Genomic DNA, 17,045 nt, shown 5'->3' with positions numbered 1-17,045 from the left:
AGAAGAGTATGAACATCAGGAGTGGAGGAAGGAGGGAGAAGGAAAGAAAGAGCCAACAGAAAAATCTGTGGTAATCAAATTCATCTTCGACCTTCAATCACTGAATGGAAGTAGATAATTGAGGTGACAGAAAATGGAAGAGTTTAGGTTGCAATTTTTTCTTCCTAGTCTGAGAGGTTCAGTTGATGGTGAACCTTTTGGGGAACACAGGTGGAGGAGGGAAGCTCCTTCAATTAGGAAATTATGGAACTTTTAGTCAGGTTCTTTAAGAGTTGTATCATGAGTGAAAATTGACCTCACTATAGTCATTTGTTCATTCATTCGTTATACAGTAACATTAATTATTAAGCATCAGACACTTTGATGGTTACAAGAGACAGGTGAATCAGATGTTTCTCCTTTAGGACCTTTTGAGTTAGCTGACATGTAAGAAAGAGGCAGACACATCATGTGGAGGGGACAAATCTACTTGGGAACAACTCCCATTGTGATGGGATGTGATCACAGTTTGTCCCTTGCTATTTATCCTATTGTTCTTCTCAGGTTCTTAGAGGAGAGGTCATATCGGTTGATGGCTGAAGGAACGTCAGGTGCTCAGAGATTTTCAGTTTTCATAAGGACAATGGTGGGATCTTTGATCTGTGAGCTGCTCATGAGTTCAATCTCAGAAACTTGCTTTGTACTTGACGTACAAAGCAAGTTCTACTTTACTCAGGGGTAAAGGAATAAGTTCTACTTTACCCCTAAGGAAATGAAGAGATAGAAAAGAGAGATTAAACTTGTCCAGACACATAGATCAAGTCTCTGGCAAAATGCAAATTCTTGTTTGCATGTCTGGTGTTTCTTTTTGAGTGAACAAATGGAAAGAGCCAGTATAGGACAAAGAAATCAGCTTGTGCTACTACTGATTGACAAATGTTGTCGAGTGGTTTAATAAAATATTCTAAACACATTAAAATATTATACATTTATTTATTTTAAAAATAGGTTGACATTTTACTAATGTAAAAATATGGCCGGGTGCAGTGGCTCATGCCTGTAATCCCAGCACTTTGGGGGGCCAAGGAGGGCGGATTACGAGTTCAGGAGTTTGAGACCAGCCTGGCCAATATGATGAAACCCCATCTCTACTAAAAATACCAAACTTAGCCAGGTGTGATGGCAGGTGCCTGTAGTCCCAGCTACTTGGGAGGCTGAGGCAGAAGAATTGCTTGAACCCAGGAAGTGGAGGTTGCAGTGAGCTGAGATCACACCACTGTACTCCAGCCTGGGTAACAGAGAGAGACTCTATCTCAAAAAATAAAAATAAAAATAAAATAACATGATAAATTGTATCATGACACATGATATGTAATACAATGTACATGATGAATTATAAAATGTGAAAAAAATCAAATTGCAAAGCAGAACGTGTAGTCTGCTCCCCAATATACATATATGAGAGTGTTAACAATGGTTACCTTTTGATGGTGGATTACTGATTTTACCATTTCCTTTATATCTTTTTATGTTGACTGATTTTTTTTTTGCCCTGAACATATAATATTCTTATAATCAAAGAAACAAAAAATCTATTATTTGTAAAATGTAATATATTAATACTTCCTAAACATATGCTAAAAAGGAATAATGATATTACAGTACTAAAAGTGACCAGTATCAAAAGTAGAAAAAAATAAGAAAGAATCATTTCTGCTTACATAACATCTTTACATTATAATCTCATGTAATGCCTACGTTAATGGTGTTAGGTATGTAACAATAATAACAACATAGAGAAATGTTCCATCTCAATGGAAAACAATGTAATATCTATAACACATTATTCCCAGTTATCTAATATTGTTTCTATGGGAGCTATTTTACAACTCTGTACATTATAGACAACCGATGGCAATGCAAAATGATTCTTGTCCATAGGCGGGTAAATGGTATCAATTTTATCCAGTGAAGATTCAATTGATTTCCCTCCCCAATGTGCAAGAGGCTAATCTTTCCTCCCTGTGCTCATTCATTTCAACATTCCTGATTTATAAATGTGTCTGTACTTTGGAATCTCCTTTGAACTGATTGTAACACCTCATTATTCTCAACATTAATGAGTTAAATAAAATCTTTCACATGTATTCATTTTTGTATTTGTATGATTTATAATTTTATCATTTTTTGGAAAATAATCTTTTAAGAATTATAACATTAGCTAATGTTTACTAAGAACTTTATATGCACCCAGCCCTGTTCTAAGTCATTTATATGAAACTATATTTTACCTTCACTATCTCTGAGGAGCTAATGTCAACTCTATTTTACAGACAAGGATCTAGAAGTTACCTAAAAGTTAAATAATTTACTCAAAGGGAAATGAGTGGTAAATGGTAGAGCAGGATTCAAATTCAGGCTGAGTCCAGATACTATGTGGTTCAGCAGACAGTATCATCTAATTTTTCCAGATGAGAAAACTGGACCTCTACAAGGTTAAAATTTACTCTTACTTTTCCTTTATTCAATTAATATTTTGAACATGTACTAGGAGCCAGACACTAAGCTAGATGTGGGGAACCTAGAAGTGAAAAAGGTAAGTAGATAGAACCCCTTGATTTTTATAGAGCCTAGAATTTTGTGATAATTGACTCCAAGTCCAATGCTGGTGGAGTCAGAGGGCCTGTTTCCTTTAAAAGTTTGTTTTCTTCAAGATTCTTTTTTTACTCACTTCCAGTCAAATGGGAACATTCAAAGGACTGGAATTATAACTTCTAGTAAGAACACACTGATGTCATGTTGTATCCTCTTGCTGCCTGGTGAAGAATGTATTCAAATAAATACACCAAAGGAGATGACTAATGATTTAATTGCAAACCTCTAAGAAAAGCATCCTGAATGGACTCCCTTTGAAAATGCATGTCTTTCTGGAATATACTTTCCTGGCTTCCCTCCTTGGTGGGTCCCTCTTCAACCCTTCAAATTCTGTTCAGTCTTCAGAGCCTTTCTGAAGCCTTTTTTGGCCCTGTATCCCTTCCCTGACATGTAAAATTTGCTTCTCTTCTCACTCTAGTATTCCCTATCTCTGGGATCGTTTTAACTGTGGCATGTTAGCATGTGCTGGGGCAGTCATTTTTTCTGCACGTCTATTTCTCCCATAAAAGCATAAACTGACAAAGGAGAGGCACTGCGGCTTACTCATTTCTGCAGAACCTGGTATCTAGGAGCGGATTGGTGCACTAATGTGCTGGTAAACAATTCTTCCCATACAATGTATATAGAGCAATATTCACTTATCCCAGTATACACAGTTCTCTACTATCTCTAGGTATTTGTATTTACTGATCCCTTTGTGGAAACCTCATCTTCATTTCATCTTCTGGGTAATGCCTATGCTTCCTAAGGACCTCTGTTCATATATCTGTTCTTCCTGAAATATTTCCCGAACCTGAGTTAGATGCCCCTTCTGTGTGTTCTCCTATCACCTTAAACTTCCCCTATCACACCACTGGTTTCATTTCATCATGAAGTGTAATTTCCTATTTATATGTCTGAATATATGTATAAGTATTTTTAAAATTCTTAAGGAGAGAAACTTTATTTTATCACTATGTCTTCAGATCCTATACATATAAATCCTATATGTACACGTATAAATATGTGCTCATTTGTGTATTGAAATATATGTTAAAGGAGAAAAAAAGACCAATTTGTTCACGCTTGTTGCTACCTAGAAGGAATTTCTCTCTTAGGATACAGCATGATAGAATAGAAAGACCAACTTTAGAGTTAGAAACATGAATTTTGTTCCTAGTTCAGGCATTTATTAGCTATGTGACCTTGGGAAAATAGAATCAATGTATTAGGCCTTAATTCCCTTATAAGTAAAATGAGAATAAAAATCTCCACATTGTGCTATTTTCATGAAGACTAAATGAGATAAGGTGTGTTGAGGGTCTGTGCTAAGTAAGCTCTAAATGAATATCCATTTCCTTCCTTTTCTATTTGTGGCCAGTGGTAAATTATAAAGACAGAATGTGGGCACATAACAGGATATCCTACATGAGTAGGAATGGCTTCCCAGGGTAATAGATAGTGTTGCCAACAATAGTGGAGAGAATGAGAGGAAGCAGCCACATAAACGAACCTTCTCAAGGTTTTACCCTTCAGAGTTCAATGTAAGGTTCAAAGGATGACTTTGAACATTAAACAGCATCATGAACTGCCCAACAACGTTCCCAGCTGTGGCTTTCAATCAACACACATTTCTAAAGGCAAGGTGGCTCAGTGAGAGGCAGGAGACCTGGAATGTGCGAGGAATGAAAACTCATCAGGGGTTCCTGGTATGCAAGGCATGTGCTAATGACACTAAGTGCACCTTCTTCCTACTCTACCCCTCCCCTGCCCCAAAATGGGAACTGTTAAGAGGTGGTATAAGCTTCCTGCATGGTATGGTGAGCTGTGTATTCCCTTCCTCAGGGATATTTTAAGGCCTTTAGACTTTTATCAAGTCATTTATGTTATAGCACCTATGGACAACATCTACATATTGTACTACAAGTGGCAAACAAAAAAAAATTCTCCTGGCAGGACCAAATGAAGGATGAATGAAGCTAATGCAATGCTTTCTGGGCTGCTGAAAGCCCACGTTATATTTCCAGATGGTAGTTTGATCTTTCCATTATCTTGTTTTAAGAAAAGACTCACTTTTATGCCCAATAAATGATGTGGCCTGTTGGTAGTTCATCAACCAGGTGAAACACTGAATTCATGCTAGATAAGCCCTACCTTCATTTTCTAGTGACAAGAGGCTAGAAACTGAAACATCTTTCTTGCAGGAAATAAGCTAGTTCTTACAGGTGTGTGTCCCCGTGTCCCAACATTCCTACCCTGCTCTGACTATTCCTACACATCAGACTGTGCTGCTACAATCCTGCAATAAACATGACAAAGCAGGAAATTCAGCCAACAAGGAAGGGGTGAGAGAGAAGTCCCATGCTACTGCAGAAAGGCCAGATTGGGAATGTGGAGACATGGATGCCTTTGGTACCTGACTGTTCTGCTAACTTGGTGGATGAGCTTGTTAAACAGAACAGTGCTTATTCAGGGTCAACTTCACTGTGGGTCAAGTCCTTAAATAATACTATTTTAAAAAACTTCCTTGCCAACACTATATTATAATACCTATTCCAGACATGAGAAAACTGTGGATTAGATTGGTTGGATAATGTGTCCAAGGTCAAAACGTGGTGAATCATATTGTGAACCAAATTTCATGTTCTTCCTTTTGATCCTGCAATCCCACTACTGTGTATCTACCTAGAGGAAAATAAGTCATTAACAAAAAACATACTTACACACTCATGTTTATAGCAGCACAACTTGCAATTGCAAAAATGTGGAACCAGCTCAAATGTCCATCAATCAACAAGTGAATAAAGAAACTGTGATACATATATATATATTTATGTGTATATATATATATATGTGTGTGTATATATATTTCACATACAGTGAAATACTACTCAGCCATAAAAAGGAGTGAATTAATGGCATTCACAGAAGCCTCGAAGGAACTGGAGATTATTATTCTAAGTGAAGTAACTCAGGAATGAAAAACCAAACATCATATGTTCTCACTCATAAGTGGAAGCTAAGCTATGAGGATGCAAAGGCATAAGAATGAAACAATGGACTTTGGAGACTCAGGGGGAAAGGGTGGGAAGCAGGTGAAGGATAAAATACTACAAGCTGGGTTCAGTGTATACTGTTAGAGTGATGGGTGCACCAAAATCTCACAAGTCACTACTAGAGAACTTGCTCATGTAACCAAATACCACTTGTTCCTTAAACATCTATGCAAATAAAAGAAAAAAAGTCCATGTTCTAATATATCATGCTGCCTGTCCAATAGCCTGCAAAATGTATCATTTTTACATCATCCTTTAAACATTAATAACTACCTATTACCAACTTCAGATAAAACTGCTCCAGTCCAGTGGGCATGGACTAGATAATGATAAGGCAGACACAGCACACTCTCTGCCTGCTGGATGTCTTCACCTGCAATTTCTCACTGGCCTTCGGGCAAATCAATTTACTGGGCTGAGCTTTGTTTTTCACTTATGTAAAGTATGAAATTTAAACTAGATGATTTCTTAGATTCCTTTTAACTCACATTCTAAAATGAAAAGTAGACATTCTAGTGACATATTTCATACACGTGTATATACATACATTTAGTGTCTACATGATTATGTTTTTAAGGTAGACTGGAACCCTTGTCCTGACTTCTGCCTCTGGTGAAATCCATCCCATTTTCATTGCCCTGTCTTCATTCTTCCTCTCCTAACTAAAAATAGGAAACTCTCATACCCAGCCTCTTGTATAAGTACGGACATACTTATGTCTATACTTCATTTTTAGCACCCTTGGCTTCCTATGATGATTAATGGTGGGCATATCCTATTTCCCCTAGAACCTTGTAGAATTTCCTCAACTTTCTTACCAACGTTGGTAGTCTCAAAGATACTCAGCCAAATATCAGCACCAGAGAATAGAATATTGATATGCTCTGCCTATTTTTATTAAAATTAAAATCTGAAGTATCACAAGATTTTATTTAATTGAGTGATTGATTAAGACAGCATCTCACTTTGTCACCCAGGCTAGAGTGCAGTGGCACAATCATGGCTTATTGCAACCTTAAACTCCTGGACTCCCATCTCAATCTCACAAGTAGTTAGGACTATAGGCATACATCACCAGGCCTGGCTGTTTTTTTGTTTTTTTTTTTTGTTTGTTTGTTTTTTTAGACAGGGTCTTGTTATGTTGTCCAAGCTAGTCTTGAATTTGAATTCTTGGCCTTAAGCAATCCTCCTGCCTCAGGCTCCCAAAGTGCTGGGATTACAGCCACCATGAGATATAAGCCACCATGCCTAGCTGATTTTATCTAATTTCAACTTGAATTCTACACAATGTATTTTGAACAGAAGAAAAGGATCTGAGAAATTATATAGCAAAAAGTTTTAATAATAAATGACATGTCTATGTTGTTTTACAGCAGGGCTTTTCTTGCTGTCTGAGTTAAACGATCAGGATTTTTAAAATTAAATGCCAGTTGATTGTGGTTTAATGCTCTTATAAAGTATAATGAAATGCCTTTTTAGAAAAATTAAATTTATAAGGTATTAAAATACAAGCTCAAAATTTGTGTCACTAGATTCAATAGAAACAAAAGCATTCTGTTATTACATCGCTATAAAGTTTCTAAATATAATTTCTGGGCTTATCTCATAGACTCACAACAAATGGCAGCTCACTATTCACAATAGAAAAGACATGGAATCAACCCAGGTCCTCATCAATGTTGGATTGGATAAAGAAAATGTGGTACATACACACCATGGAATACTATGCAGCCATAAAAAAGAATGCAATCATGTCTTTTGCAGTAACTTGTATGTAGCTAGAGGGCATTATCCTAAGTGAATTAACACAGAAACGATAAACCAAATAAAGCAAGTTCTCACTTATAAGTAGGAGTCGAACACTGGGTACATACAGACACAAAAATGGGAACAACAGACAGTGGGGATTCCGAAAAGGGGCAGAGAGGGAAGGCGGCAACGGTTGAAAAACTACCTATTGGATACCACGTTCACTACTTTGGCAACAGGATCATTAGAAGCCCAAAACTTAGCATCACACAATATATTCATGTAACAAACCTATGCATGTACCACCTGAATCGAAAATAAAACAACCACCACCACCACCACCAAATGGCTGCTCACTACCACCATTCCTGGACCACATTGGGAGCAGCACTAATTTACCCCTTATACAGAAGTTTTAGAATTCTAACAGGAGCTGGGTTACACCAACTAGATGAAAATATAAGAGATCATGCAGGCAAAAGACCAGTAGAGACCAGATGTTTATCTTCAGCCTTTCTCTGTGGTCTTTGAAAAGAAAGACCACGGTACACAGCAGAAGGTCAAAGGATTCTGTCTTTATTCTATTCTTTGCTCTCCAGATGAAGAAAACAGGATTGGAAATCACTGCCAATAAAATTGAACCTGGGCAAGGAAAGTGTAACAGTCAATGACTGCAACTGGTCCATACTCTTAACAAAGAAAATAATATGTATTATTTATTTTTGAAGTTATAAATTGATCTTGCATTGTCAGCTCATGTGTAAGCTTTTTGTCTGTTGATAATTACTTTGCATTTTTAAAAAACTCTCCGAAAACATTTTATTTAACTTTCCCAAAATCCCAGCGAGGTAGGTACTAGTGTTGTCCTTACCTTACAGGTGAGAAAACTGATTCAGAGATGTTAAATGACTTACCATAGTGGTTCAGTTACTAGGGGGTTCAAGTGACTTTCATACCCAAGCCTATCTGACTCTCAATTCATACCCCAGCCAATTATCCATTCACCAAACCTATTATTTCTGTGGCTCATCTCACTTTACAATACTTGAAGAATCTAGGTATACAGGAAACTGTAGAAAATATATGATTTTCTTGAAGTAAGTGGGAAAAAATGTCTCCTCACAAAACCCTGGGATAATACTCATGAGCACACTTTTGTGAATGTTAGTCGTACAACCACTGTGTTTACCTTATAACTTTAACCTCCACAGAATGGAATCAGATACATAAATATTATACATAGGTTCTTAAGATTGCTGCACTTGCAATCTCTTATCTACAGAATCTTTAATGAATAGTTAGGAGTATTCAATGTGATTATTTAAAACTCTTGAAAATTGGACTCATACATTATAAGGATTCACTTGGTGCACGATAAGGAAAAATCTAGCATTTTAACTTTTCTAAAATTGACCACATTGGTCCTAATGCACTGGGGGAAAATACCCATCAAGAGATGAGGGATGGTTTCTTGAGCTACTTACAAGTTACAATTGATTTGTTTTCTTCCCCGCTGAATTCGTTTTCAAAGAATAGGGTAAAGATTTTTGAAATAAGCCTGGTGGTAAGAATCTCTGTGGAGCCCCTCATGAAATGGTGATAACATAAAGGGTGCTGCTTCCTATGATATTCCAAGAAATAGCCTCCACTCTATGTGCTACTTCGAGAGTGTGGATTCGCTGCAATGTCTTCAGATTCTTCCAACTAAGACTTCAGGTCTCAGTTTCACCCTTTGCAGATACTTTTCTAACAGAATAAATTCCAAATTCTAAGATACCCAAAGATTGACAGAAATATGAAATATCTGTGCTCAAATGTGCTGTGCTTAGTAATGAGGAAACTAAATCCTAGAGGGGAGAATGGGCTTGCCCAAAGTCACACAAATAGTACTCAACGTGAACTGAAATGCCATTTGAATCCCTTTTCTAGAAAAGTCCGTATTTAATCTAAAACATATAAATCCACTGCATACAACTCTACTTCTTATTTTTGCTGGCAAAGTCCATATCTATGTATTCATTTCTCTATCCCCAGCACTAGGCCTAATGCCTGACACTTACTAGATGCTCAGTAAGTGTCTGTTATGTTGAATTAAATTAACAGAAGTACCAAGGTGGAACCTTTTGGAACTCATTGTGATTATACACACTAGTAAACCTTGTCTGAGTGCTGATAAGATGCGGTAGAAGCATGTGTAATTCCTCTTGCTTTTTATAATCTTTGCTGTGAAGGAAATATAATAGCACTCAGGATTCCTATTACCACTGTCAGAGGGATGAATGATCCAAAAACCTATAAAGTTTAATGTACAATTAATATCATGCCTCACTTCTGTCACAGGCTCATTGTTCTACATTTTGACTATCTAGACAAGTATCTCAACTTTGACCTTCTGAGCTGATGAGACTACAAAAGAAAGTAGTCAGAGAAGAAAAAAAATCATAAATATAGCAAATATAAAATTCAAAATGCAACAGTCTATTACTGTTCTGTCACTCAGAGAACCCAGAAGCATCATTTCTTTCTTGCCTCAGAATTGAAAGGTAGGCAGGACTGAGCCGCTGCATACATCACATGGAATTCCTGATACCAGTGATTTTAAATTATAGTAGTATTTGACCAAAACAGACATTAGAGCTTTCCAGACCTCACTGGCTCCCCATAAAATAGAATATATTCATGTGAAGGCACTAAACTTCTTACTGTCCAAGGGGCCATTTGTGAATCCTATACAATTCTCCTGCTATCTTTTTATCTCCTGCTGGTCTAAGGAGATAAATCAATAAGTGTACAGGCACACATATATACCCATGGGCTATAAAGGTGTTGAGAAGAAATACTTATAGTGAGCTAAAAACTTTCAACCAACGCACATAGTGAGGGGGCATTTAATTTCCACCTGCTACTAGAGCAGATTATGCATTTCTTCCTGCCTTTAGAAACATCATGGGATCGAAAGCTAGCCAAATCACATAGAAATTAATATTATAAAAAGTGCTATAGGAATCATGAAACAATTCATGTTATCTGAGACTTGTAGAGTGTTTTGGGTAATTTCTTAGACATTCAAAGGAAAATTTACATGTCCATTCATGTATACATGCATGTATCCATTCATCCATTCACCCACCCATTCAACCACCCACCCACCCACCCATTCACTCACCCACCCACCCATCCATCCACCCACCCATTTGCTAACCCACCCATTCATCCACTTACCCATTCATCTATTTATCTACTCACCCACCTGTTTATCTACCCACCCACCCAAGCATCCATCCATCCATCCATCTAATATTTTTGACATCCTACTAATATGCCAATGATGATGCCAAGAGACAAAGAATACAATGATGAACAAAATAGATGTGTTATTTTTCCTCCAGGAAAGGCAGACATATACAAACACATAATAAAATCAGATTGTGGGGTTGATAAACAGGGGCTATTGTGAGAGCAAATAAGAGATGAGTTTCCCTGGAGATGATGTTTGCTATGAGTACTATGGATGAGGAGGTGTTAGGAAAAGCAAAACCAAAAAAAAAAAAAAAAAAAAAAAAAAAAAAAAAAAAAAAAAAAGAAAAGTGGGAATATACTTGGGATTTAAGGATGAGTACATATTATGTGTCAAAGCTAAGATTTTTTGAGAAGCTACAATATATTTGGGAAACTGCCAAGAGTTCAGTCTGATGAAAGGGAAGGAAATGGTGAATGATAGTGAGAACACTAGTCTTGAGCTGTGCTGTTGAAGGAACTGTGAAAGCTATTAAGAAATTTCCTTCCTTTCCTGGGCCTCAGCTTTTTCATCTGTCAACTATGGAAGCTTGTTTAGATGATGCCTCACATCCTTTCCAACTCTTGTGGTCTTAGGAATTCTCTTACAAACAGCGAACTTCTTGAAATATAGCTAGAAACAAAACAGAAAGCCTGCAAGCAAGAAATTCAAGTGACCCTCTTACTGCGATTGTTTAGTAACCAGCCTCATTCCCACTTGACTCATTTACAGAGACAGCTTTCCCGAAGGAAGAAGGAGCTCTCTTACAATTTTTCTTGTTTTTCCAGAATCGTCCTGAGCCACTGTTGTGATAGAGGGATGCCAGAGGGCGGGGGAGGGTGGGAAGTAGAAATCCAATGGGAAGAAACTCCTAAATTTTCTTCAGAGAAAGGAAAACCCGTAGTCAGTGGCTCTGTGGGGAGTGGTTCTGGGGAAAAGAATCTGCTTTAAATGTTCCTTTTTCCCTTGTAAGACTCCTTATCTCCACTCTATGCTAGAGCTGCCTCTCAGTCTATAATATTCTCCTGAGGCCTTAGACAACACACCATGTTAGTAATTGATTTGGGAGTCTTAACTGTCTTATCCATGGAATGGGGAGAGTGAAGCCTGCCTCCAAACTGTGAGGATTGAAGTAGGTGGTTTAGGCAAGAAACTTTGCATAGTGACTTGGTGTTTTAAGTGCTTTCAATGATTAATTAACCATCTTCACGATAGCTCTGTAAGGTACTGCAATAATTATGCTCATTTTTTACACAGGAACACTGATGCTCATAATTTAAAATACATGCAAAAGTAATTGTGGTTTTTGCCATTAGTGGCAAATTATTTTGCACCAACCTAATAACTTGGTCAAGATCACATGGCTTCTATATAATGGCACTAGGATTTGCTTCAGAGTAACCACCTCCAGACCTATGCCCATAACAATTATGCTAAATGCTTCTTAATAAATGTTGGTCTTGAGTTTCCTTCGGTCCAGCATTTGCGGCGAAGCGAAAGGTGGTCGAGTCCTGAAGGAGTGCCTGATGTCTTCATCATTCTCAAATTCTTGCTTATCAGGAGGGCAGACTTCAAAAGCTACTAAAAATGAACGGCCCTGAGGATCTTCCCGAGTCCTATGACTATGACCTTATCATCATTGGAGGTGGCTCAGGAGGCCTGGCAGCTGCTAAGGAGGCAGCCCAATATGGCAAGAAGGTGATGGTCCTGGACTTTGTCACTCCCACCCCTCTTGGAACTAGATGGGGTCTCGGAGGAACATGTGTGAATGTGGGTTGCATACCTAAAAAACTGATGCATCAAGCAGCTTTGTTAGGACAAGCCCTACAAGACTCTCGAAACTATGGATGGAAAGTCGAGGAGACAGTTAAGCATGATTGGGACAGAATGATAGAAGCTGTACAGAATCACATTGGCTCTTTGAATTGGGGCTACCGAGTAGCTCTGCGGGAGAAAAAAGTTGTCTATGAGAATGCTTACGGGCAGTTTATTGGTCCTCACAGGATTAAGGCAACAAATAATAAAGGCAAAGAAAAAATTTATTCAGCAGAGAGATTTCTCATTGCCACTGGTGAAAGACCACGTTACTTGGGCATCCCTGGTGACAAAGAATACTGCATTAGCAGTGATGATCTTTTCTCCTTGCCTTACTGCCCGGGTAAGACCCTGGTCGTTGGAGCATCCTATGTCGCTTTAGAGTGTGCTGGATTTCTTGCTGGTATTGGTTTAGATGTCACTGTTATGGTTAGGTCCATTCTTCTTAGAGGATTTGACCAGGACATGGCCAGCAAAATTGGTGAACACATGGAAGAACATGGCATCAAGTTTATAAGACAGTTTGTACCAATTAAAGTGTTGCTGGCAATAGGAAGAGATGCTTGCACAAGAAAAATTGGCTTAGAAACTGTAGGGGTGAAGATAAATGAAAAGACTGGAAAAATACCTGTCACAGATGAAGAACAGACCAATGTGCCTTACATCTATGCCATTGGCGATATATTGGAGGATAAGGTGGAGCTCACCCCGGTTGCAATCCAGGCAGGAAGATTGCTGGCTCAGAGGCTCTATGCAGGTTCCACTGTCAAGTGTGACTATGAAAATGTTCCAACCACTGTATTTACTCCTTTGGAATATGGTGCTTGTGGCCTTTCTGAGGAGAAAGCTGTGGAGAAGTTTGGGGAAGAAAATATTGAGGTTTACCATAGTTACTTTTGGCCATTGGAATGGACGATTCCATCAAGAGATAACAACAAATGTTATGCAAAAATAATCTGTAATACTAAAGACAATGAACGTGTTGTGGGCTTTCACGTACTGGGTCCAAATGCTGGAGAAGTTACACAAGGCTTCGCAGCTGCACTCAAATGTGGACTGACCAAAAAGCAGCTGGACAGCACAATTGGAATCCACCCTGTCTGTGCAGAGGTATTCACGACATTGTCTGTGACCAAGCGCTCTGGGGCAAGCATCCTCCAGGCTGGCTGCTGAGGTTAAGCCCCAGTGTGGATGCTGTTGCCAAGACTCCAAACCACTGACTCGTTTCCGTGCCCAAATCCAAGGCGAAGTTTTCTAGAGGGTTCTTGGGCTCTCGGCACCCGCATGTCCTGTGCTTACCACCGCCCAAGGCCCCCTTGGATCTTTTGGATAGGAGTTGGTGAATAGAAGGCAGGCAGCATCACACTGGGGTCACTGACAGACTTGAAGCTGACATTTGGCAGGGCATCAAAGGGATGCATCCATGAAGTCACCAGTCTCAAGCCCATGGGGTAGGCGGTGATGGAACAACTGTCAAATCAGTTTTAGCATGACTTTTCCTTGTGGATTTTCTTATTCTCGTTGTCAAGTTTTCTAATGTTGATTTTTTTTCTTTTTTCTCCATGGTGTTAATGATATTAGAGATGAAAAACGTTAGCAGTTGATTTTTGTCCAAAAGTAAGTCATGACTAGAGTATCCATACAAGGTGTCTTGTTGCATGGAAGAGGGATAGTTTGGCTCCCTTGGAGGCTTTGTAGGCTTGTCCCAGGAAAGAGAACTGTCCTGCCGCTGAAATGGACTGTTCTTTACTGACCTGCTCAGCAGTTTCTTCTCTCATATATGCCCAAAACAACTACATCTGCGATCGACTCTAGCCAAATTTGCCTCTGTGTGCTACATCACGGATGATTATTATTTTAAGGTCTGTTTAGGAAGAGAAATGGCTACCTGGCCAGCCATTGCCTGGCATTTGGTAGTACAGTATGATTCTCACTATTATTTGTCATGGAGGCAGACATACACCAGAAATGGGGGAGAAACAGTACATATCTTTCTGTCTTTAGTTTATTGTGTGTTGGTCTAAGCAAGCTGAGATCATTTGCAATGGAAAACACGTAACTTGTTTAAAAGTTTTTCCGGTAGCTTTACCTTTTATGCTAAAAACACAACATATAATGGTGTTAGGTATCTATTCCTTTCTAAGACTACATTAGTAGGAAAATAAGTCTTTTCATGCTTATGATTTAAATCTTTTGTGGTAATTGCTTTTTAAAGGAAGTTATTAATATCATAAGTTATTATTATTATTTTGAACACAGGTGGATGTGAAGGATTTTTATTTAAAAACCAAGTGGTTTTGACTTTTTCTGTTGAATGAACAACTGTGCCTTGTGGAATTTTTGCAGAAGTGTTTATGCTTTGTTAGCATTCCAACTTGCGTTATTATAAAGAGGTATTAATGCCTCAGTTATGTGTTTGTCAATATACTGGCTGAGGATTCTATTTCAGCTGTCTTTTCTAACTGTAAGTTGAGTTTTGAACACGTGCTGTGGACATCAGGCCTCCTGCCAGCAGTTCTTGAAGCTCCTTTTTCATTCCTGCTCCTCTGTCTACTTGTATTTCTCAGTTACAGCACTGAGTGGTTGTTTCCAAGTACATTTCTGGGCCACCTCAGGGAACCCGTGCATCTGCCTGGCATTTAGGCAGCAGAGCCCCTGACTGTCCCCCCAGGGCTCTGCCTCACGTCCTCATCTCATCTGGCTCTACGAAGAAATAGGAAATGGGAAAAGGAGAGGGCAATTGAGGCAGTTGACCATATTCAGTTTTATTTATTTATTTTTAATTTGTTTTTTTCCTCCAAGTCCACCAGTCTGAAATTAGCACAGTAGGCAGTATGAGATAGTCAAGCCTAATCATGTTGTGATTCTCTTTTCTTAGTGGAGTGGAATGTTCTATCCCCACAAGAAGGATTATATCTTATAGACTTGTCTTGTTCAGATTCTGTATTTACCCATTTTTTTGAAATATATACTAAGTTCCATGTATTTTTGTTACAAATCTTCTGAAAAATACAAAACAATGTGAAACATTAAAAGGCGTTAATAATAAAAAAAAAAAAAATAAATAAATAAATAAATAAATAAATGTTGGTCTTTTTTTTTTTTCATCATATTACCTGAGGCCAACTCACCTTTTGTACTAATGGTAGGGATGTTACCACTAGGTAACTGTTACCAGTTAATGCCCTGTCGTTTCTAGGATTCTGTATCCATCATTGCACAATGTGCCTTCAACCATTATCTCCAAAAAAGAAAGATTTGGGCCAGGACTAGAGACCAGGACCCCTCTTTGGAATCTGGTCATGACTCCTGGCTGCTACAGCACAACTACTCCTGATGCCTAAATATGGAATCAATGAAGCACCCACTAAAATCATTTCGGTACCTCATCTTTTTCCCTCCAGAACGGCTCCTGTGCTAATTGCATCTGCTTCCCTCTTTGCATCACAATGGTAGTTTCTATTTTGGATTTTTATCGTCTGTTGCAGCTTTGAGAAATTCTTATTCTGGTTCTGATCCAGCCTTGGCTATGTTTCAAAGACGTTAAAACCGCTAGTGAAGCTGGCCTCATTTACCTTCTGGCACAAGTGTGCATCTTTCCCAGAGAGGAAAACAGATTCTGTACCCACTCCTTAAAAACAAGTAGACAAGAAAGAAAGAGAAGTCTCGTTAGAGTATACCAGGAGCAAAGTTGGCAAGGAATAAAACAAATTTTAAATCAAATTTCTGCCTGGTGAAATTAGCTCAAATGATGATCTTCAGATTTCTTTCTATTTCCAAAATTAGAAACTTTGGAATCTGCTAATCACTGTTGTTGTTCTGTAGAAACATTTTAGAGTTTACAATTAAAGCATGAAGAATTTTTCTTCCATAGCACATGTCATCAGAGATTCTCAGTGGCCTCTCTACACTGTGTAAAAAAAAGCACAGGAAACGTACTCAGCCAGCTGCGTCTGAGGGGTCCAGAGAAAAGTCTTCCACTCAAATACCTGTCCTAAGGAGGGTATTTTGTAGGACATAACAATTTTTTAGATATCTCATTTAATTTCTATTATAACATTGTAGCACAGATAGTCCCATTATTCTCATTATGCTGATATGTCAAATCAAGTGTCAAAAAATCAAAGTGTATTACTCAAGGCCCTAGAGCTAAGCAATGGTAATATCAAATTCCTCTGGGACTCAAACTCTCCAGTTCTTTCTGCTATCTCAGGCTGCTGCTTTCTTGGCACTTTCCTGTGAGGGTTCTAATTAAAATAAAATGCTAGATAATATTTATTGAGTACTTACTACCTGCCAAGCACTCTGCTAAGAACTTAAGTGATTTTTATCCCTTTTTAAGGTAGTTGTATGAAATCTTTACTGTAATAATTACCACTGTGCAGGTCAGTCTTTGGGAAGATCTATGATTGCTGAATATCTCACAGGCAAAATGTGGCCAACCTTTCAACATTTTCAAAAAATGTTTAGACTCCAGGCCCTCCAATAGGCAGTACGAAAAAGCAGACCAAATACTTTCTTCTTTCAGGGAGGAT

The 17,045-nt window shown here is 38.3% G+C and overlaps 1 long non-coding RNA gene and 1 pseudogene across 1 annotated transcript in view; one reads left to right on the top strand and one right to left on the bottom strand.

Moving 5' to 3' along the window:
• Positions 1-17,045, bottom strand: part of LOC107130692 (uncharacterized) — a 530,980-nt gene that overhangs the window by 391,884 nt on the left and 122,051 nt on the right. The gene's annotated exons all lie outside the window — the stretch shown is intronic.
• On the top strand, positions 12,159-15,595 carry LOC135964425 (thioredoxin reductase 1, cytoplasmic pseudogene; annotated as a pseudogene).

This window comes from Macaca fascicularis, chromosome 8, assembly GCF_037993035.2.
Source record: "Macaca fascicularis isolate 582-1 chromosome 8, T2T-MFA8v1.1".
Taxonomy (NCBI): Eukaryota; Metazoa; Chordata; class Mammalia; order Primates; family Cercopithecidae; genus Macaca; species Macaca fascicularis.
The sequence above is the reverse complement of the archived record's forward strand: the minus strand, read 5'-3'. Positions and strand labels throughout refer to the sequence as shown.